Source organism: Bos indicus x Bos taurus, chromosome 4 (assembly GCF_003369695.1).
Source record: "Bos indicus x Bos taurus breed Angus x Brahman F1 hybrid chromosome 4, Bos_hybrid_MaternalHap_v2.0, whole genome shotgun sequence".
NCBI classification, from domain to species: domain Eukaryota; kingdom Metazoa; phylum Chordata; class Mammalia; order Artiodactyla; family Bovidae; genus Bos; species Bos indicus x Bos taurus.
This window is the reverse complement of record NC_040079.1, coordinates 50,390,260-50,413,725: the sequence shown is the minus strand read 5'-3', so window position 1 is coordinate 50,413,725 and position 23,466 is coordinate 50,390,260. Positions and strand designations below refer to the sequence as shown.

At 39.6% G+C, this 23,466-nt stretch overlaps 1 long non-coding RNA gene across 1 annotated transcript; it reads left to right on the top strand.

The window, feature by feature from the left end:
* Positions 1–10,449: 10,449 nt before the first annotated feature.
* Positions 10,450–21,452, top strand: LOC113891389. The gene is made up of 5 exons (XR_003510749.1): positions 10,450–14,526; positions 15,272–15,341; positions 18,705–18,783; positions 19,024–19,257; positions 19,863–21,452. It is a non-coding gene; the product is annotated as an uncharacterized LOC113891389 (long non-coding RNA).
* The last annotated feature ends 2,014 nt before the right edge of the window (positions 21,453–23,466 follow it).

Below are 23,466 nucleotides of genomic sequence, written 5' to 3'. Positions count from 1 at the left end.
GAAAATTAATGCTACCAATGTATGCCAATTAAACGTGACTGCTTTAGAGGAAGAGAAAATTCCAACAAATAAGCAGATTCCCATTCACTGTCTCCCCCTCCCCAGCTGCCTTAGGAGTCCACTTAGAAAACGTTGTGTTCTTTCACTGTCATGTCAAAATGATGAATATAATTTAAGATAGTAATAGCAACAATTAATATGAACTGAGTTTACTACTTGTTATGCTGTGTCCTTTTCATTCAGTCCTTCTAAAAACCCTAGAAGGCAAATTCTGTTGTTCATTCCCATTTTCCTGATTAGAAAACTGAGGTTAAGCAATTTGTCCCAAGGTCCAGGGCTAACAAGTTACCCAGCCTCCCTCACTTGTATTCAGTGCTATTCTGCTTCCCAATACTGCAGTGACTTCAGACCAAATACTTAATTCTAATCTTTGCATACAGTAGGCACTCACTAAAACCTATTGACCACTGATGATGGCACCATTCTTATAAAATAGTCTGGAGCGTGAAAAGAATAGTTCAAGAATTGGACAGCCAGAATTTATCTTCTGTAGTTGTAAAGCAGACCATGGTGACTCTGTTGAATCCAGAGCAGTTAGTCCACAATGGAGAAGAAATTTTAATGCTGAAACATTTCTGTCTGTGAGCCTCCAGTCTAGAAAATAGAAAGTCAAGGCAGTGGAGAGTTGAGAGAGGACACAATGCCAAAGAGACCCTTTTTGAACAATCTTTTCTATTCTTTCCATCTCAAGTCAAGCCCAAGGACACTGAGCAGGCAAGGAAGCCTTGGAGAGGACTTCAAAGCTGGCAGCTTCTGTCTCAAAGTTTTCAGTTAGTTGCTTTTTGTGGGGTGGTGTTTAAATGGACAAGTTTTTCTAAAAACCAGTTTAAAAAATATTAAATTGTTCAGCCCTTTACAGTCAGTAAGCAAACTTCATTATAAAACTTAAGTAATTTTGTAACTGAGATGCTGGCAGTGTCTGACCTAAGACATTTTTTACTTGTTGAGATGTGAATTTATTAAAGGAGAACTTTTATTGGAATACCTGGCTCCTGAGTATGAAGTCTAATCACCTAGGCATCTACCATGGTGCCTTGTGCAAGCCTTCATAACATGGTAGTGTTCTGCTGTGTTTTGTGAACAACAAAAAAATTTAAGTCTTTATACCTCAGTGGTTGGATGCTGGGAGTGGGAGGGCAGAAGATAAGTTAAGAACTAACATTCATTAGAGGGCTCTGGAGTTTAGCCAGAGGAAGATAAGATTGGACCTTCTCATTATCTAAAGTACACCCTGAGGTATGGGCCGTTTTATAGCCCCAAAGAAGAGGGTGCACTGAGGGTCAATTTCCAAGGTGTATTTGACTCTCTAGTACCCTGAAATATTTCCATGCTTGGTACCAAAATACCATGCTTCTAAAGGACAGGGAGTAAATGACTTCACATTGTCCTGGTCTCCCACCACGTAGATTTTGCTGGTATAAAGTAACCTGTCCCATCTAGATGGATACACGACTCATTCCTAATTCCCTGTTCAAGCATCTGTGGCCTGTGGAGTCTCCATCGCTCCCAGCTTCCATTGCCTTCCACCACTTTCCTCCTCCCCTGGCTTTCCCAAGTCATATGAGGCATGAGACAGGTAATTCTTATCCCTCTACGAAGTTATGGATATCAGTCGTGGTCTCTGTTTTCTAGGAACCCAGCAAAAGCAAGGCAGGCATATAACCGTATGTTTATCCCGTTCTGTGCACCTTGAATTGAAAAGCTGAAATGTAACTATTTAGTGAGTGTGCGTCTGTATGTATCTGTTGCTTTGCTTCAGTCGGTCAGCATATTTGCTTTATTCTTTATTATTGTCTCAAGGCTTGCTATTTCTCTTCCTATCTAATTAAATGATTCCATTTTGAATAATTACATTTAAGTACCAACAGTGTGCTAGAGGCATTTTAAGCATAGACTTCGACACAGTCTTTCCCAGGCAGACTCGTAGCCTAAGAGAAATAGACAGGACATAAACTCAGGAAAGGAATAGCCCCAGGTAGCCTCCTCCCTGTGTGATTCTTAGCAAGTTCGATCACTACCAGTGTCCCAAGACAGAAAATATCCTCTAACTTTGTTACGTCTGAATGTAGGAGACTACCTGGGAAGCAAACTGGGATCCTTTCTCATATCTTTTAATGTGCAGATGGGAAGGCAGGTGCAAGGGTTTCAATGGTAGTTCAGATGAAAAGATTCATTTTTTGAAATTTTCTAAACTGCTTATAGCTACTGAATTGCAAGGGGAACCAAGGAGATGTGCATGACTAATGTGAGCATATTCACAGAGTTGCTGCCAATCATGGTAAATATAATTCTGAAATTATATCCTATCGCTTTAGAGAAATTATATCTATCCCTTTAGGAGATAGGGATATAATAGTACCCTTTACCTTTAGTCAGGAACAGGGCTTTACCAGTGGTGTTCAACTGAGAGTGGGTAGTAGACCACTGGAATTGAAGTCAAGCAAAATTTCTAGTTTCAGTTCTCGAATGCATTGTGCCCCAGAATACATTTCCTCGCCTGCAAAATTCCAGCAGCTTTGTTCTGTCTACCTCAGGGTGTGGTTATGCTTAAGTGAGATTATATTTGAAGGTGCCTTAAAAACCCAAAAACTGTGTAAACATGGCTTTTCTGCATTGGAGGATATGAGAACGGATATGCAACAATTGATGGAAATAAAAATTTCTCCCTCACACCAAAAGCAAGCAAGGGAAAAAAGTTTTTTTTTTTTTTTTTTAATGCTCAGTATTAGCTATAATGCTGCTTGGAGTAATGTTAGTGAGCTGTTGGTTTTGTTATTTTCTAATGAGCATTAGTGTCAGACATCCTAGAGGAGTTTGGGATAAAATTCCTCTATAATATTAAATACATTTTTGAATCAAGCCATCAATTGGTTTCCAAACTCTCTATGGTTATTTTCTTTACTGGAGGTTTCAGTAGCAGAGATGTTACTTCTGTCTGTGAATTTTTAAAATAAACTTTTGCTATTTAAAACCATCCATCTGAATAATAGACTTTGGTTAAGTATTGTGTGTAGTTGGTTGGAATTAGCAGAGAATTTTTTTAAATAGAAACCTTAAGGAAAATGTTTGTACATTAGACCGATATCCACTCCCTCTATGAACTGTTTCTCCCAGATGTTATCTGTGATTGTTTGCCTGTGAGTACATACTTTGTAGTTAAATATTTTCTTCAGATGCATATCTAAGAATGAGATAATTTTGTTTGATCGAATTAGCCTTGTAATTTAGCACTAATTTTCATTTGTAGTTTGTGAAAATATTGGACTTAGAAATAAGGGCAAAGCAGAAACCTCATTACGTGTAACCTTAATGCTTTAATGTTATAACTTTAGGCAAAGCTAATAAAAAATGCAAAGGACTCTTAAATAATTTAAATTATCTAAAAAAATTGAGCATATTCCTTAAATAATAATGGCTTTCATGATCTGATTTTTTAAAAATTCATTTCTCATGTCTTGAATTACTTAGAAGTATGGATATCAGAGTAAGTTTGAGTTTATTTAAGATTATTAAATATATTTGTTATCATACAGCATCAGGGATGATTCCATTATTTAGCCTAGCAATTATCATCTGTAATGTTATGCTATATATAATTCCAATAATGTATTTGATAATGTCATTATGGTATAGAGTTAATTTTTAGCACTTCTCTTTAAAATAGTGCTTTGTAATATTCCTTGATTCTTTTGAGCCATTAATCAGTTCCATTAACCTAAACACAGTCATATTACATACCTGTTATTATTTGTTTCCTATAATGGAAGTTTCTTTTGCCATCTTAAACTTTACTGGAAAATTACTGCTTTCATAATGTATTTTCATTACTATACTCTTTTGGTAAAGGAATATGGTACATTGTAGTAACTGTGATTAAAGTAAAGATCAGTCCATTCCTAAAACTTTTTCTCCTCTTCCTAAAAGATAGGAGAGAATTTTGAGTTCTAAGCATACCATCCTTTACTTCCTCTGAGGCTGTGTTTTATAGCAATAAATACTCTATATTGATTACGATTTAATTCTAATGGAAGTATACTAAGTCTGGAAACACACTATAGCTTAGCATTTAGTGCCTCAATTTTTAAACAGTTTTTAAATTTTAAAAATTTATATAATTGCCCCAAATATGCTTCTATTATTGGATCCATATCATGCTTTGAAAAATATTCTCCTTTCATATCTTTTCTAAAGATTATTTTGTTCACAATGTATTTTTCCTGGCACTTCATTGCTATTTTTATATAACTGAAAATCTGTCATTTCCATTTTAGCTCAGTTTGGAAATATGAAAACCATATCAGAGCAACACATTAAAGATTAGTATGAAGGATAAAAAATTAATGGAGGAGAGCCATGTAGAGATTTTAAATTTAGTCAAATTATTCAAGTGTGCAATTTTAATCCATTAATCTAGTTTGAGACTGCTTAAGAGAGATATTTCTCTCTAAACGAGATTTTTCTCTTTCAAAACACATTGAAAAGTCTCTCATATAAAACAAATACTACTTTTAAAATTTTGTTTTTCAAGAGGTTTTTTTCCTTTGAAGAGTGAAGGAAGAGTTTCCCTAATATTCTGCTATAATTTATTCTTAGTCAAAAATAGATTGCCATGTACACACTAGATATTAAAAGCCAGTTACAGTCATTAAAGGTGGTCTAATGCTGTGTAGTGAGATATTCAATACAAGATTTATTTTTAAGCTATTTCAGGGCCATGAGAGAAATTGTTTTCCTTATAAAGGGAATTCTGTGTTTTACTTCATTATTTGTAGATTTTTTAAAATAAATATAAAACAGAGAAGGGGAGAATGGGAGCTGGTTGTTCCCTTGAATCCTAATACAGTATGTCTTCTTAATGAACCTGCTGCAGTGCCCAGAAAACAGCTCCCTGCAAATAAACATGCTAGAAGTGATTTAGCCACAATGTCCAGACTGTGTAAACATCTAATTATTACAATAAAATTGTCAATAAATTTACATTACTGCTCCCTTTTCAAACGTTAACCAACTTTTTCTTTGCTTGATAAAAGAGCATAAATTGTATTTTTATGTGTTGGTGTTTTTGTTTTCATTACACTTCTTGCCAGACTCTAGACAAAAGACCTCAAGCCTTAATGCCCTGAGTTATTCCTGGATGAAGAAAACTCCTACAGTTGTTTATTAATGTAATGTGCTGTGTTTACTTTCACAGGGAGATGGCCTCGGAGCCCTCACAATCTGATCTTTAGTCATGGCATTAAAAAAAAAAAAGCCATAAAGCCAGTATGGCAGACACTGTGACTTTAAGAGAGACACAAAGAATTAAGGCTCCTTATAATCCACTATTAGAATGGGAATTTAAGTTACATTAGAAGCAAAAGATAAAACGGTAAAATGCAATAATTTCCTTTAACAAAGATTACGTCCAGTTTTCAGAATTATGATATCATGTTGAACATAATTGTGGAAGCACCCCCCACACCCTGAATTTCTTATAGAGCTGGTACATTAACATTAGAAAAGCAGAGTGATATTGAATTCTAATGAGGTCTGGCCTATATGCTCTGCTAGGAAAAGAATGAGGATCATTCATTTGTATTCTACAAAGCGCTCGGAAATCCACGCGCATCCCTGTGGCTTCAGCGCGTGGTGCTGATCATCTGTTCATATTGGGGGCGGGTGGTGGGGGTGGAGGATTCATTGCTCTGAACAGCATCTGAGCTGGGGAAAATGGTTAACCACTTTCCTTAGAGGTTGTTTCCTAATGACTGTTTAATATGGTTACTCTCTTATATGCATTTGCTTTACCTGTTCTCTTCAAGGATCTTAAAAATTGTGATGCTTACATTGATGACAACAGACCTCTGTAAAAGCCAAACAAAGAAATTCAGTAGAGTAAATGTGATTTCACCATCCTCGGTAAACATGTCAGTTTTAAGTAAACAATGAGATGACAGTGAGGTATTTTGTTCATTAAAAAAAAAATCTGAAAAATGCTCCATTTGATATGATATTGGCTGTTCAGGAAAAACTGCATTCATTTGTGAGCCTTGCTGACATTCGGAGAAAACAGCCCATTTTGGAAAGTTATATTTAGCCAAACCAAGGAATGAAAGATTTTAGCAAATTGCCACGTAAAATGATCTGCACAAAAAGGCATCGGGGAAGTGAGCTAAGGCCTGTGCCAAACAGATGGCACCCCCTGCTGTGTTTTTGATTGAAAAAGAAAGGTAACATTTGCAGCCACGTCAAAGAGACAGTGATCAGCTAAACAAATTGGTCTCCGAAGTACCCCATCGCTGGAGCAAACCCCGCTGCAGGGTATGAGTGAGGCTGTATTTCAAAATAATGCTATGTTTGCGTCTTTCCTAAGTGAGGGGATCTATCCCCTTTTCAGGCAGCAAAGGGAAGATAAGGTCTTTGTTGAAGTCGACTGTGATATTATCTGCAGCATAAGCAGTAGAGCTCAGTAGCACAAGTGCCCGTTTTCTCTGTCACCATCACCGGCTGCAAGATGATATTTGGGAAGACCCCAGCAGCTTTCACTCTGATCCTCACTCTGCTGTGAAAGGTCTCTGGGGTTTGCAGAGAAGAAATTAGGTATATGGCTTACAAAAAACACAAAAGCCCACACAAAAATTGGGAACAACCCCAGATCATTACAAAGGCACCCTTGGAGGAGGTAGGGAAGTGATCAGGAAAAAACTCTTCTTGCTCTGAATTCAGTTCCCAAATACAAACATCACGAATGGCAAAGAGCATGTCAGTGAGCAAGTGTGTGTGTGTGTGTGAAGGAGGGGGAGAATTTTTTTTTTTTTTTGGCTCATCTCAGCTGGCAGCCTTATTCCGCTTCAGTAAAGACAAGGTACAGAAATGTCCTTTGGGTGACATTCAAAACTCGATATAAATCCTCTGCTTTATGAGACTGCAGTGCAATAAATTACTTAGCCTAATTGTAGATGTAATGAATTACCATAATTAGTCATGGGCTACATTAAATTAATCAGCATGGTACATTATTTTGCTAAATTACATCTTTGCCTTCCAAAGCCACCAGCGCAGCAATCAGTGTTTTTTGCAAGAGGGGAATGATGCTATAATGAGAAGGCTTTCTGCTCCTAGAACAGTGACAGGATATGAATTTTGATGGGAGGCAGGAAGGTTTGGAAACACTGGAGTTTCAACTTGTGCCTGAAGTGTCTTTGGTTGTTAATGATACCCCCGTCCTCCTGCAGGGGAGCAGTGGGCTGTGTCTTGCAAAGGTTGTGGAAGATTCCCCTCACAGGGGAAGAAAAACACTTAGATGGTGCTTTAAGGCAAATAATAGAGCTGATACAACAAGTCACAAAGCAGTGGGGTGGCAGAAAGATAATGTCTTTGGAAATATTAATAGATTTAGAATGTTCTTTTACATCGGTTGATGAGATTTATAGTTACCAGGTATTTTTTTATGATTATTATTATTATTCATACCGTTTGGATCCAAGATAAAGCCTATAGCTATTCTTGTTTTTTACTTAAACCTCCAGCTGTTTGAAAGCTTGCTTCTGCGTCTCAGCAGGCGATCTGGAGGCAACCCACATATGATCTAAATATTACTCACTATTCAGGAAAATGTCGGGCAGTCTCAAAGCTCACAGACCTATATTTCTGGGGATATAGGGACCAGCTTTTGTTGAGGGTCTGTTTCTTCTTCCCTTTTTTTTTTTTTTTTTTTTAATAGTGTGGCCAGGGACACATTCTATCAGGCAAACTATAGAAAATAAGAGATACTTCCCCCACGTTAACTCTTTGTAGGAAATATCTCTGTAAGTTCCCCTCTTTAGTGGAAAAGCACTGTTCATTCTCAAAACCAGTGGCCTGATCCTTTACCAGCATGTGTTGTAATGAAAAAAGAGTTTCTGCTCTGAGATTGTCTTGATCCCAGAACAAGTTCTTTTGGGTTTTTAAATGTTTTCGAGTCTTTTGGTTTAAGAGAAGAACTGCTACCGACCTGCTCATCTGGGTTTTGGAAATTCAAGAAGGGCTCACGGGATAACCTTGGTGAGTTTTGTTTTGTTTTGTTTTTTGACAAACTGGTCTACTTGTACCAAAAGAAAAGGAGCCATCGGCTCATCTGAAAGCAGGCTTACAGTGAAATGTTACAGAGAATGACTATGGTATGAACACAATCTTTAAAGAGTAGAAGCGAATGAAAACCTAATATCCAAAGAAGTATACAAATAAAGCTTGGTCACAGCTGTAGCAAAATGCATAGGGATGCAGAAAAGCCCTGTATTGTAATTTGTGTTTTTGTTCCTGGTGGGAACCCATTTAATTAGTGCAAGAAGGTATTGAATTTTAGCTTATCATGCATATTGTTTTCCAGCTGTACTGAAGATTGCCAAGTTTCTAATGGCCTGACCCTGTTCTGTAAATCAGCAGTAAATTGCGGCATTTACACTGAGCGAAGGCAAAGGGCTCATTCTGTTGGGTTTGTGCTGTCACAGGAACCTGGGCTAAGGGATTAATGGGCTGATGTTAAACATCTGTCCCCTGTCTTTGGGGGGACGTAAACACACAAAGAGGGAATCTAATGCCATCTACTAAAAGATCTTCAATGAGAGGAAGCCCTTGCTAACATTTCCATCCAGTGGCACCTTAGACACATTGCCTCTTTATGCTAAAACCCCACAGCACTAAGGGCCCTATAAATAGTCTCCATGTGACAGCTCGGAGAAGAAGAGAGGTTTCCTCCAGACATTAGTTGTGCTAAAAGATTCATCATTACCTGCAGTCATGAAATAAATCTTTGATACTTACAACTATAATATCCATGCTCTACGTTTTATTGCAGATATAGGTAGACAGTCATTATTTCTGACACTTTCTCAGCATTACAAGGAGTACTCTGGGGGGAAAACTAGTGTACAGTGTTACAGAAATAGATTGATAGAACCACATGGAAGCCAGTTACTTTACTGAGCCGTTGTAATCAATACAATATTCCCTTAATGATATTAAACAGTCGCATAGATTCCAAATTTCATGTTAGACTCCTATCTAAACACAACCTCTGTTATCTACAAATTAAGTTGCCAAGAGGGAAATTTATTATTTTTTTTACATCATATGGTACTTTACAAGAAATACGTTCCTGAATGAGAATTTTTTTTCTAGTGTTAAAGTTTATTATTATTTAGGGGACATTAATACAAGACAATGGTCAACAACAATCACTTTATAGCCCTTGTGGGACATTCGAGATCAGTATGTTGAGAAGCTTCCTGTTCAGAGGCCTTGCAGTGGTTACTGTACAGTAGTTATTAGAGTCACATATATTGCAGTAACCTGATGTATCATCCAGAGGAGGTATTAAAGTTGTCTTTGGCCATGAGTTGTTTAAGAGAGAGGCTCTTGTGTGCTGTACTGATCCCCCAAAGGCATCCTGTGGAAGTCCCTCCTTTCCTGGAGGTCACTGCTTTTAGCAACGGTGCCTTTCCCAAACCCCTAAAGTCATGGCTGGGGCAGGATTCCAACTTCTCTTTTCAGTTTTGTCATATGTGTCTAAGTTCTCTCATTTTTGATGATCATGTTAGGAAACCAGAGGCTAAAACAATGGTGTGTCACTGTTTTGTGGGAAAAGGATCTGTCTAATGAAGAGCTCTGTGGTTGGGCGGGGTGACTGGGACCAGCACTGTGGCTTACTGCGGGGCAGGCGTGTCCTGGCTAAATTGGCACAGGTGCTACCCGGCAGCTCTGGAAGGCCATCTGCTACCCCTGGGGACCACCTGCTTCGCAGGCCAGGGCCTGGATCACTGAGCTCAACCAGTAGTAGCCACTTCTGAAAAGAGTCATCAGTTCCAAAGGAATCTTTGTGTCTGCATATTTAAAGCCAAGATAATTATTGGTAGTCTCTGCATAACAAATGTAATTTCAATTATACTCTTTTTCTAAATTAAAAACTATTGCTTGTGTGAAATGAGTATTCCCAGTTTTTTTAAGTGCATTTTTAATGTTTTTATTCTAGGAACATTAAGAGCATTGAACAAAAGATTGTCCAATTACTATATAATGTTAACAAATATGCCAAATCCTTCATTTCCATGGCAGCAAGTGAAGCTGGAGGCTGTGCAGGCTGATTCTGAGATTTTTCAGCCCCAAGGTAGACAGGACAATATTTGAAAGTATATGGCTACAGAACAGATTTTTTTGGGGGGAGGGAGCTTTAAAGCAAAGTTACAAGGGGCTGTCAAACACTTCTTCATGGCTTAATATCCATAACATTAATAATGTGGGTTTTTAAAAAGATTTCTTTATGTGGACCATTTTTAACTCCTTATTGAATTTGTTACAATATTGCTTCTCTTTTAGGCTTTGGTTTTTGGCTGTGAGGCATGTGAGATCTTAGCTCCCTGACCAGGGATCGAACCTGCACCCCTTGCATTGGAAGGTGAAGTCTTAACCTCTGTACTTCCAGGGAAGTCCTAGTGTTGTGTTTCTTGTGTTGGAATAATGTTGAAACTTCTACTCACACTTAGTCTATTGAATAAAATTAAAAATATGATATAGCCTTCTGGTGGTTTACAAATAAGATTGCACCAAATAAAAGTGTCATAGTATATATGATTATCTTAGTGTTTCAGGCAGAATCCAAAAAGATGGAACTGAATAGAAAAGTCAAACCTGAAGTCCTTATTTCCTCACCTCCCTAACTGGTTGCTGTGGCTTTCATAGCCTGGGAACTTATCAGCAGGAAGTCTAGCAGTTGGAGCTGTCACTGTTGTTGATGAAGAGGAGTTGGTTTTTCTTTTTGTTTGGCTGGCATCATGGATAAAAGAGCTTAGGAAAAGTGAATATCCATATGTATGCTCTCTATCTGACATTGTATTACCAGGCTTAGGCTTCTCCAGAGCATTACTTCTTTATATCTGGAGAGAAGCAATTAAAAAATTACCTGCTAAAATGGATCTTGGATGTTCGCCTTTCTATTTTCAAAAGGCAGGTTGGCTATTTTGCCCTTGAGCCTTAAGAATTGTTGCTGATTGGCTGTTTGTTATTTTTTAATAATATATGGCATGTATCCAAGTAAGCATTCCGATGACCTCGACAATAAAATGTGATTCTTGGCTGCAAGGTCTATTGGGGGATGGCAGGCTGCCAGCCATTCATACATCATTTACAGGTGGCTGTTTCTGACAGGCCAGTGTTAGTTATTGTAAATGAGTGACAGTCCCTATAACTCACCTGTAAGCCTTACTCCGCCTGCCCAGGGCATCCGAGGTTCCCCCGGCCTCTTCACCACACGTGTTCCTCCTCCACGAAGACCCACAGGCACAGACCCTCCTGTGCACACTTCTGCCCACCCGGGCTCATCAAGATGGGGAGCTACCTTGTATGTGATTGACGATAATTAGGTTTCAACTGCCTTCTGATGCAGAAATACACACTATTACAGCACGGCCAATTTTGCTCCTGCAATCTTGCCTGTGAAAGGGTATTGATTCACTCTTTCACATTTTTAAAAGGTCATGGCAATAATTCCATCTGAACTGTGCTAAGTGAAAATAGTTTGTAGAAATAATATGGTTGCTTCTTAGTTCCATTGTAATTGAAAGCCACAATGGCTTGTTTTTTTAGTATATTTTAATTACATGTGTCTCCTTGCCCCATCTTCCCCTGATAAAGTGTTTGTAAAGTTATAAACCAGGTGGTCCCCTGTGGCAATGTCTTCTGACTTTTTGGCAAAGAGGACTTTTTTTGTTTCCCTACAGTATAAGGTGAGGTCTAACCAAAACTCTGGGCCATTCTGCCTTATTAATTTAAGAATTAAAAACAGGAGACTTGAACTTTTTCCCTGACACTGTCATCTGCTGCCTATTTTCATAAGATTAGGATATATTGGCTTTGATGAGCAAGATGCTGAATATGCTCACTTTCCACAAATTTTCATTGTAGCTAAATAGCCTTTTCTGGGTTGACTTAAAAAAATATTATTTTGCTAGTTATCAGACCATAATAAAAAAAATTGGTGGTGAGAGTTTATAGCTCCTGCGGTATACCCACCCTCACAGGTGACAGGAAACTATGAATGATCTGTCATAAATTACTGGAATACTCAGGTAGCAGTTTAAGACTTTTTTCCTACATTTTTAGCTTTTCTGAGGCAAAAGAGTTTTAAAATGCTTGAATTGCATGTTTTGGGAAAGTGGGTGATCAGATTTTACGCTCTAAGCCACTCTGGATCTCTCTTCCAGTGAGGGGGGGGGTGGCGGGGAGTCTCAGCTGTTTCTAGTCTCAAAAATGAGCCCGTCATTGTACTTTCAAACTAAGGGGCATAATCTCATCCAGAGCGTGGGGATTTACGCACATAATTACCATCAATGCTAATGGCATTTATGTCTGTACAGCCCTGCACATCAAGATGAGAATATATTTCCATGTCTTCATGCTGTGAAAGTACATTTAATATCATTCATTTTACAACTGATTTTTTAAGATGATGTCCACATTCTGTCATGGCATACGGATGCCTAGTTAAAAGTAAATGGGGGAAATATTGGGAAGGGATGTGATGGCTAAACTTGTTCATGTCGATGAGATATCGCTAAACTCAAATCCATTCATACTCTTTAAATGACAACACTCTAGTCGGCTTTGAAACTGCTGGCACACTTTTCATAGTGTTATAAATTTGTCAGCCTAATGGGACATTTTGTAGATGTTTTCCTCTTTAAGTGCTTTAACAGGAGTAGGTATTCCATTGATCCAAAAATTCAGCTCAGCTTCTCATTTCTGAGAGATGAGAATCATACATTTAATGCCTTACCAGAAATTAAGTGGTGGATGGTGCCCTTCATCTCTTCAAGGAAAGAAAATTCACTCTCTGCTGAACTCTGCTCTCTTTTGGCCTGGGAGCATCTCAAGAGCAGGACATGATTTGAAACTGGAAACATTAGTGATCATCGGAATCTGAGGTGGTTCCATCTCTTCATTGATTATATGATTGTCTTTATTCATCAGGCCCAACAGCCTATTGAATAGCGTCTTCACGTCTATGCTGGCCGAGCAAATTCAGATCCGAGTCTTGATTGATCTCTCCCAGGACTTTGACCATTAATGCAAAATAATAGATCTATCTCTCCTGTCCAATCTCTGACACCCTTATGTTGGAGCCAGCCCAAAGCAAAAGGGTCCTATGCCTAAATCATAAAAATAAGGGGACAGATGTGTGCAGAAGTCCTTCCTGAGAGGGCTGTTTGGGTCTCCTCCAAAGGAACACAGCCTTCTCTGGGAAAAATAGAAGGGCTTCACAAGAGACCTCAAAAGGCAGTGCAAAGGAGCAAGGTCACTTCTGAATGAGCTAAAGTTGGCCAACCGTGCCCAGCTGGGTGACCTCAGGCAAGCTACTGGACCTCTCTGAACCAGTTTCCTCCTCCATAAGATGGAGCAGGATAAATGCTGAGTGTTTTACCACCTTGAAATTTTATAACCAGTGCCTTTGGCTTTTATAAATATTGGGATTACAGTGAATTACAGTGAATAACAAGAAGGAAACACTGATTTCCATGGGATTATGCAGATGAGAAGGTCTAGGGCACTAGATGCCTTGATACAGTAACACTGGTGGATAAGATGCCATCCTAGTGCCAAAGCCCAGGTCCACCCCAAACCCTGATGTGTGATTCCTTTGCATTCAACTTGGTGGCTTGACTAGTAACAGCCCAGCTACTGAAGCTGCTGTCAGTGGCACTGACAAATCCCAAGGGGCAGAAGGTAGAGGGTCCTTGGTGAGGAAGTACTAACCTCATCTCGGTACTAGCCTCTTCCTTGGCATCACCAGACTGGCTTGTGGGTGTTGCTTTACCTCACCAATCACCAACACTCTCTCAGCTTTTTCCTCTTGTGACCACTATTTCCTCAATCATACTGATCACAGAGTTCTTTTTAGCCTTGAAGACATTGCCTTCCAAATTCCCTTGATTCTAGTCATGCTTTGTCTTCACCCAGTGCCCTACAATTGTATGTGGTACATCTATGGCCCCATTCCACTCCACAGGTGTTTTTGAAAGACCATTGCCTCACTTTAATCATGTGGATTCCCTTATTCTCACTTTTGGAAATATCTTCTTTAGCATTAACTCAGTACTTAATTGGGCACCTACTACAGATAAGCATTGGGCAAGGACCTGGGGAGAGCATTGAACGAAACACTGTGACTTCTAGGACTTGACTTGTTCACATTTGTAAGGTGTTAATCAATTGCAAAGGATATTCACATACATTTTCTGATGTGCTTTCTACAGCAATTTGGAAAAGTACATCTAGCAGATGATATTATTATTTCTATTCAGAGAAAAAATGAAGACAGAAAGAACAAACTAGTTCCTCAAGGTCCTGCAGGTTAGTAGTGCTGAGTATTGCCTCCAACTCAATGTCCTGCGACTCCAGATGTCTTGTCTTATGTCTCCACCATGCACCTGCTCAGAGCCACAAGTCAAGACCAAGGTATTCCTGGCAGGCCCTTCTCAGTGTGTTCCCTGTGTCTGAGATGCAGCTGACCCTGTGAAAGAATGACCCAGGGGGCCCAGTAGCTTAGAAGGGCTGGCAACGTGTTTAACCCAAGTCCATGCCTTGCTTGTTGGATTTGTGCCTCTCTCGGGTGCTGGGCAAGGACAGCCATTCACTCCTGAAGTTCCTAAGCTCGCAGTTGTGTACTTTTCGAACTTACACCACTGAGAAATATCAAGGTCAGAACATGATTGAAGAACCTTCTCCCTTCTCTTTTAAGTTGCCGTGCTTATATGATATTGTTTTCCACTAAAGTAGGTTCTCTTAAAAATGAGGTTGAGATCCCTAAAGAAATTGCTTCAATCAGCAGCAGGGCTTAATGACTGTTAATGGGAAGTGGAGATAGGATAGTAAGTGTTACTTTGATTAATAAGAGAACTGCAGAGAATTTAAATTGTGCCACTGATGGATTATTTTCTTCAAGCTTGATAAGCACTTCTCATTTGTTCTTAAATTTGGTCAATACTGTTAAAGGCAGCAAAATGAAGTATAATTAATTCTATTACTGCCGCTCAGACCAAGTGTTACTAAGAAATAGATTATGATGCAGACGACAGTAGAAGTCCCAGAGTTGACAGTTTGATGCTTTGAATACCTGTCACTGCTTGTTAGCCTGAAAGAATGAAGAAAATTTCTGTACCCTGATTTCAAGACACCTAAAACTGTTTTCTCATCTCTGCAGGTTCCACTGACCTAATACAGGGAATATCAATAACGTGATCAACTGATACAGAAATGATCCTGTTTTGGAGGTATGAAGAGTAAATAAAAGATTGAGATATACATTAGTTAAAACCTTAAGAGCTGGATGCTCATTCTGAATTAATCACTAAGAAAATGAGATATTGATTTGATGTTAAAAGAAAGCTTTACATATTTTTCCATTTTCAAAGATTCTGCCCCATATTATGAGCCATGCTTTTCTTTATTTAGCAAAGATACATAAGCAAATAGCACAAAATAATTTTAGTGAATAAATAGCAAATTAATTTTATTCAGAACTTAGTTGATAAGCAGATGTAATTGAAATAAAAGATTTTATTTTAGTATATAATTTTATTTACTACAAGTACTAGTGCCTAGGATGGCATGAAATTAGACCTACATCTCCCCTTGTTTTCTGTAAACAGCAAGAAGCACCAGTGTTTTCTGAAGTTTTTTTTTTCTTGACACCTTTTAAACCCCTTTTAAATATGCCTGTCTATTTATTTAAGGAACATAAATCACTTTATAAGTCATGCTAAGATTCATGCCTGAATGCAGATGGATATATACAAGGTCTTACCTACTGCTTTCGGCATCTTAATTCAGTGATTCTCAGCCTTGTAGTTCATTCTCCAGGGTATCTCTGGTTAATTCAAGGAGTGCTTCCAAGCTCTAAAATGAAAATAAATTAATTCCACTTAACACTTAAAAAAAATTATGTGTCAGTCCTATTTTATGGAATCCACCAAATAGCAGCAGGCTTTTACAACTTCAGAGAGACTGGGAATCAAACTCCCCCTGAATGTGTGTCCTTCTGTTCACTATTTCTATTTCCAAGTCTGGTATTTCTTCCAAAGTGTAGAAAGTCGCTGGGTGAGTAATTTTGGATGAATATAAAACCAAGTATGTTGGGCTAGTAGTATAGTTATAAAGTTTCTATGAAGTTCAAATTCCATTATTAAAAATGTAAACCTTATCTATTATGAATTGAGGACTAATTCTCTTGCCCAGATGTCCCATAAACATAATTTCTTAAGATGGGAGAATTATAAGATGTACATTTCAGACCAGAATGTGAAAGTCAAGCCATTGTAGAAGCTTTTGGCTGGAAAATATAACTTTGGAGACAGAGTAAAAGTGTGTAGAGAGAGAGCTGGAACCAGAAGGCTGTCAGAAGCCCAGGTTCTGAAGCTTCTCCTGCCACTGCAAAGCATCAAATGACCTTGGATGAGTCTCCCAGTTCCCCCAGAACTAAGTTCTTTCCTCTGTAAAGTGAAAGATTGGCCCAACTGGTCTTCTACATCCTTTTACGCTTGAAAATTCTGGTCTTTGAGAAGAGCTCAAGCATGAGATGTTGAAATGATCTTTTTAAAGGTGTTGACTCAAAATGATGTGGTCTGTACAGACAGTAGAAATAGCCACTGTGGTCTGTGGTCAAGCCTGTGGTCTCCTAGGGTAGATAATGCACTCTGCAAGTGCAAGGTGGCCTCCACCACCGTGTACCTGTGCTCCTTCCTGGAGGCAGAACGGTGAGTTGGTCTGACTCATCTCTGCCTTCAAGAAGCTTAAAGGCTAGTGGGGAGGCAGGCAGTAAGCAAGGGCATAAACCATCATGTGAGTGAGACATTCATTCAACAAATACATTGAAGAGAAGCAAACCAGGAAATGTTTGCATGATAAGATGGGGTCAGAGAAGGCTCTCTGACAGGGAGGATAGAGAGTGAGAAAGCTGACCCAGGGTGGAAGCAGAATAAGGGGAAATAGGGAAGGGAGATTTCCAGGCCTGCTTGCTTAAAAGATAAAGGTGGAAATAAGCCCGGGTCTCATCTGCATTGTCTCATTGTCTTGTCTGCACTTTTCTTCTCTATTTTATATACTTGTGAGGTGTTCTTATTAACTCAAGAAAAACCGTGCAGAGAAAAGATTGTTTCCATTGCTTTCTACCCAGTCATTCTCACCTATAGCAACTCAGATAATTTTGCCTTTGGTTTCCCAGATTGCTGCCGACAATTCAAGTTTAAAAACCTCGAGTTGGGTTATTTCCATTCGCACTGTATGTCTGTGTTTGCCCATAGAATTTGGTACAACTTACGACTTCAGAATTACTGTATAATGCTCAGAGGTGTGAAACGCCATTTCGAGTAATGCCTTTCTTCAGTTAATATAGATAAATATTGATGGCAGGCAGCAGTAAAACAAGTCATTAAATTCTCCAGTGCAAGTGTATCCCACACATAGCTGGAAGCTACAGACATCACACCAGGCGCGGAGAAAACCACTGCATGTAATTGGAGCACTTGCATCCCTCAGCTCCCTCGTGCCAAAATGGAAAACAGGGTTTTTTGGGGGGAAGCACGGGCACCAAGGGGAGAGACCGGGTTGGAATCGCACTGCTGGTCCGTTCTGCCCACTGTCTGTCTGCCGCCGCCCTAATGAGTTCCTGGCTGAGGCAGAAGCCTGTGAAAAATGGCAATCAGCAACAAGCAGAGCTCTGATGCTCTGAAAACAAAGAAACTTTAAAGTAGTAGCCCTATAAAGCCAGCTAAAGAGTTGCAGGGTAACAAACCCCCTTCTCTTTTGTCCTTCGATTGTTTGACAGCAGCGTCTTTGTGCCCCTGCCGCACTAGGCTTGGGTCACCTAGGGGGTGTGGCGGGGCTGGCTTACAGTCCCAGATCACGTGCTTGTTGCTTGATTCCTTGGATGAAAAATGGAAGGCCCTGTTTCCTCATTTTATAACACCGTCCTAAGGATGCCAGCCTGGTATAGATGTTGAAACTCCACAGTACGGGGTACCCTTTCTTCAAGGTGTTTTTAATGGGCTCTGGGTTGTCAAAGACACTGCTCTGATAATGAGGCTGTGAGCCCCGAGTGAGGAGAAAGCTCTGTAATGAGGGAGGCGGACAATTTGTTACAGTGATGCGGTTACTTGGCCATAATATCTTTTTGAGGTTTATTAAATCATATAAAATTTCAATTTACACTGTAATATTCTATAAAAGATGGAGCACACAGAAGTAATAAGTATGACAACATTTCTTTCATTTATGAATTGTATTGTTGATTGTGTTAACACTGCCACATCCAGCAGCAGGATTATTTATGTCGGGACAGTAATTTTCTATCTCCAATTTAATTTTGTAAAAGTTAATTACAAATTAGAATAAAATGAATGCAGTTATGGAAGGCAGTGAAATGCTGAGATAGGATGTTATTGGGGGGGAAATATTGACTCAGGCCGCTTGTGGTGGAGATCACTGTTATAGAAACCCAGGGCTTCTGGTCCAAGGGTCACCCATCCATTTGTTGGATGAAGAGAGGTTCTGGGTTTAATCCATGAGGAAATGAACTGTCCTTGGGGGACCTTAGGGAATATCAGTGGTCGTTCTAGTGAAACCCCTTTCTTTCTCAGACAGGTCACAAAGCTTGTCCCAGTCACTCAGCGCAGAGGTGACAGAATGAGAACTAGAATTCCAGTTTCGGCACACCAGGTTAGTCAACTTTCATTTCACTCCGAGGTGAGTGTAGATTTGTTTCTGCTTTAAAAAGTGGGCAGAGGGGTATGTGGAGAGAGAGGAGGTAGAAAGTTTCTCCAGGTCTTAACGCAAACCAATCTGTGCCCTGCAAGATGGAAAACTGAAATGCATGTGGCATATTCCCAGTCACCTTTTCCTCCCCTGTTGAACTCTTTTTCCATTTCTCCACTGGTAATGACAAAGTTTCTTCAACAGGCTTTCAACCAAAGCCATTGAGCAAAAGAGCCAGTTACAACCCTTCAGGAGTTGCTCCAGCCAACTCAGCCCCCAAGAGAGAAAGGAACACCAGAGACAGAGACCGAGCAGAGTGGAGAGAATTCCCAGACCTGAACGTGATACCCCAGTTCTTCACCTCCCTTCCCTGCCATTTCCCCATGTGCACTATGCTTTTCCCCTGGGACTTGGCCAATCGCGCCTCTCGCTGAGAAGGTGGGTGAGCTCAAATGCGCCCAACCTACATCCCTCCATTTTCACCCCACTCTTCTCAAGCATGTGGTCTCTTTCCCTTCCCATTCTCAATACCAGACTTTCACCATTTGCAATATCAAGATTGACTTGCTAGGTGAAAGACTTTTATATTTAGTTTTTAATAGAGCAAAAGTGACTCTAAATTTGTTAATATTCTTTAGGTTACATAGGACAAATTACAGATAAGTGAATCAGTAATGAAATTTGTAATGAGAATTTCTCAAGTATGAAATGTTGGCGCAAGCAAAGTTAATTGCAGGATTTTACAGCCATTATAGTTTATATCATAAATGCAAAAATGACGAGGGCCATTTAATTACAGTAGGAACACACTAAATTTTTATGGAGTGCCATTTTGTTAAAGAGGTACTCGGAGCATTAAGAGCAAATACCATCCTAACTGTGGGTCCAGGTAGCTTTCACAACATCAAATAAATATGCTATTGCTACAAAATTGTTCCTTAGATACTGTAATTGACATGATGACTAATGAGATGGGTTTATTCTCACAGCTTCACATACTCAATTTACAGTGTCTGAAAGTTATTTTTTTTTGCTATCCACAGACCTGGAAGGAACCAGAAAAATCCCTCTTGGAAAACACTATCTCTGCCTCTTCTCTAATTAACCTTCAAAAATGCATTTTGAAATATAGAAGTTGGTGCCTGGCATAGAAATTGGATTGTCTCAGAAAAAAAGAAGACCCAAGTGCTAATTTGTTCCTTATTAAATATCTGACATGTCAAAATTGCAGGCAGTTAATGTTTCTGGTGCCTTTCAGCAAGGCTGGAGACAGCATTTCCTGTGGGCCAGGCACAGTGGGTTGGCTCTGAGTACCAGTTACCGCAGAAGCGAATGCTGTCCCACTGCACCCTCCTAGCCTAGGTCTCCCTTTTATTCCCCTCACATTCCAGCCAGGGACCTGTGGGCATAAGATGCCCTGATCTCTATGGACGGAGGTGTCTAGGGGGGCTGACTTAGAATTCTGAAGCATCCCCCATCATTGTGGGTTTAGGGGATGCACCCCCCTCACCTTGTCACCCCAGGCCTCAGACACTCCCAGAATAGGAAAAAAGAGTTCACAGTAGAAGAGCCATATTCACTCTGACCCCCCTGAACATGTTTTAGATTGTTTTGGAAAGCCAGAGTAATGGTACGCCCATGTTTTGGAAATCTAGGGTGGTTGTCCTTCTCTCTATTATCCAGTAAAGTTCCCAGAGGGAGATTATTCTAGGCAGTATTTCTTTTCCTAGGAAAAGTAAAGGAACAATATCCATGGTCTCCCTTGTCTAGTCAATGGAACTGGAAGTTAAGAACTGTTGATTTGCATGGAGTCAGCTGGCAACAGAGAACCATCAAGAGGCGTCCAGTTCCAGGACAACAGACAGCGCACTCAAGGATTTTGGAGAAGAGCAGCTATACATTGGTAACTGGCACAGTGACAAACTGTTAATGGTTGTGAATTGGGAGTACTTTACACTATCCTTGAACTCTTCTGTATGCTTGAAATTACTCGTGAATGTAAAAACTGAAATAAAAGAATATCATTAGCTGAAACTGGCCAAAATAAATAAAAATTTTAAAAGGACTGTTGATTTGGAAAACCTGCATTCCACACCCTGCTCTGCCACGAAGTAACCATGAAACTTTGAATGCTCATCTGGAAAATAAGAATGTAATAATGATCCCAGGTTCCAGGAGATATTGTAAACATCTGATAATTTAGTGAAGAATTTGTAAATATAAGAGCAGGATCTCATATGTTCTTAGCAGCATTGTTCACAACAGCCAAGGGCTAGAGGCAACCCATGTCCACAGATAAACAATGTGTAGTATATACACACAACAGAATATCATTCAGCCTTTAAAAAGGGAGGAGAGTCTAACACATGCTACAGCATGGATGAACCTGGAGGACGTTTCGTTAAGTGAAATAAGCTGGGCACAAAAGGACGAATACCATGTGATTCCACTTAGATGAGGTACCCGGAGCAGTCAGATCCATAGAGGCAGAAAGCAAGATGGTGGTTACTGGAGGAGAATGGGGAGTTACTGCTTAACAGGTAGAGTTTCAGTTTTGCAAGATGAAAAGAGTTCTGGAGATGGAGGTGGGGATGATGGTACAACAGTGTGAGTGACCGTAATGCCACAAAACTGCACTTAAATGTGGTTATGGTGGTAAACTTTATATTATGTGTATATATGTTTTGTTATTTCCTTATCATATTAATGTGGATATTTGTTTTGTGTGTGTTAATTTTATTCTAGGTTAGAATTCAGTTCTAATGTTAAGTATTTTGTTGCTCAGATTGTTTCAGCTTTTGTTTCCTTCATAGTTCCTGTGGTCTTTTTTTAACAGACTCATCTTTTTTTTTGGAGCATGTTCCTATTTTCTGGCCCTCAGGATGCTCCAGGCTCATCTTGTGTATTCCACACCTTGGTTGGGAATCAACCACTTCTCCAAAAGCCCTGAGACCTTTCATTGGAGACTAGTGTATAGAGATAGAGCTTTGGGTTGTAGATGTACTCATCATCATTGGGGTGGTATACTTTTAGGCCCTCATATCTAACCCCTGCCTCTGTCTTTCTGTATATATATTAAAAACCATGAATTTATACTGATACTTACGATTCCAAGCTAATACTCCAGGGTTCATTTTATACTGGCTCCTCTTCTTATTTGTAGTGTCAGTCTCCAACAGTAAAAAGCTAGGTCTCATTATCTACAATATATTTACTTACTTGTTCAATTCCACCATATACATAAAGCAATTCCAGACCTGCTAACCCATACTCCTCTGAGAAAGCTAGCATTGGGACTTTCTGGTGATCCACTGGTTAAGAATCTGCCTGCCAGTACTGGGGATACTGGTTTGATCCCTGGTCTGGGAAGATTCCACATTCCTCGGAGCAAGTAAGCCTTTGTGCCACAACTACTGAAGCCTAGGTGTTTAGAGCCCGTGTTCCACAAGAGAAAGTGAAAGTCTCTCAGTCATGTTGGAGTCTTTGCGACCCCATGGATAGTATTCTAACAGGCTCCCCTATCCATGGAATTCTCCAGGCAAGAACACTGGAGTGGATTGTCATTCCCTTCTCCAGGGGATCTTCCTGACCCAAGGATTGAACCTGGGTCTCCTGCATGGCAGGCAGATTCTTAACTGTTTGAGCCACCAGGGAAGCCCACAAGAGAAACCACTGCAATGAGAAGCCTGAGAAAGGCAACTAGAGAAAACCCACGCACAGCAACAAAACCCAGCACAGTCAAAAATAAATAAATAAACACTATTAAAAAAAAAGAAAAGAAAAAACCAGTGATGGAATTCTCTGGTTGTCCAGTGGTTAAGACTCCAGGCTTTCAACTCTCACTGCCAAGGGCTTGGGTTTGATCCCTGGTTGATAAATTAAGATCATGCAAGTTGCCCAGCACAGGCAAAAAAAAAGAAACAGCATTTATACACAGTTCTTTTTGTCTTTAGCCTTAGTATCCAGTCTGGATGCAATAGAGTTAATTCATGTGTTAGTCCTTGTATTCCAGTTTGGGTTCCCCCTACATCTTGGTTCCTTTGAATTATTAATTTATTCACCTAGGGGATATGGGAAGCATTACTATGACCTAAGAGTCAAAATTGTACACAAGATGTTCTCAGAGAAGGATGGCTCCCTTCTTCTCCCTCCCATCCTCTCAAATCCCCCTCTTCTCTCCACCCATCCCACCTGCCTCCTGTAGGTAGCCAACATCCTTGGTTTCTGATTTATCCCCTGTGTATTTCTTTTGCCCAAGTGATCAGACATCTGAGTATTTTCCTTTATTCCCTTCTTACACAAAGGGTAGCATATTCTAAATACTCTGGGGCTTTGCTTTTTTTTTCACTGAATAGTATTAATATGACATGGAATCTTTACATGTTTCAAAATGAGGCATGAGTTTCAAAAAGTTGAGAGGTGCTAGGTGGACTGGACAGTCTTCAACACTTTGAAATATACAGATTCTCATGGAAGACCAGAAAGAGCCAGTCTAGAAGACTAGTCTAGAAAGACTAAATGGTCTTGGCTTTCAGAGATCCTCCAAGGGAACTAAGGAGACAATGTGCATGCATGGCAAAAATTGTCAGCCTTCAGAAAAGAATTGCATCTTCCTGATCTGTCAGGAGAAAAGTATCAGACAGCAAC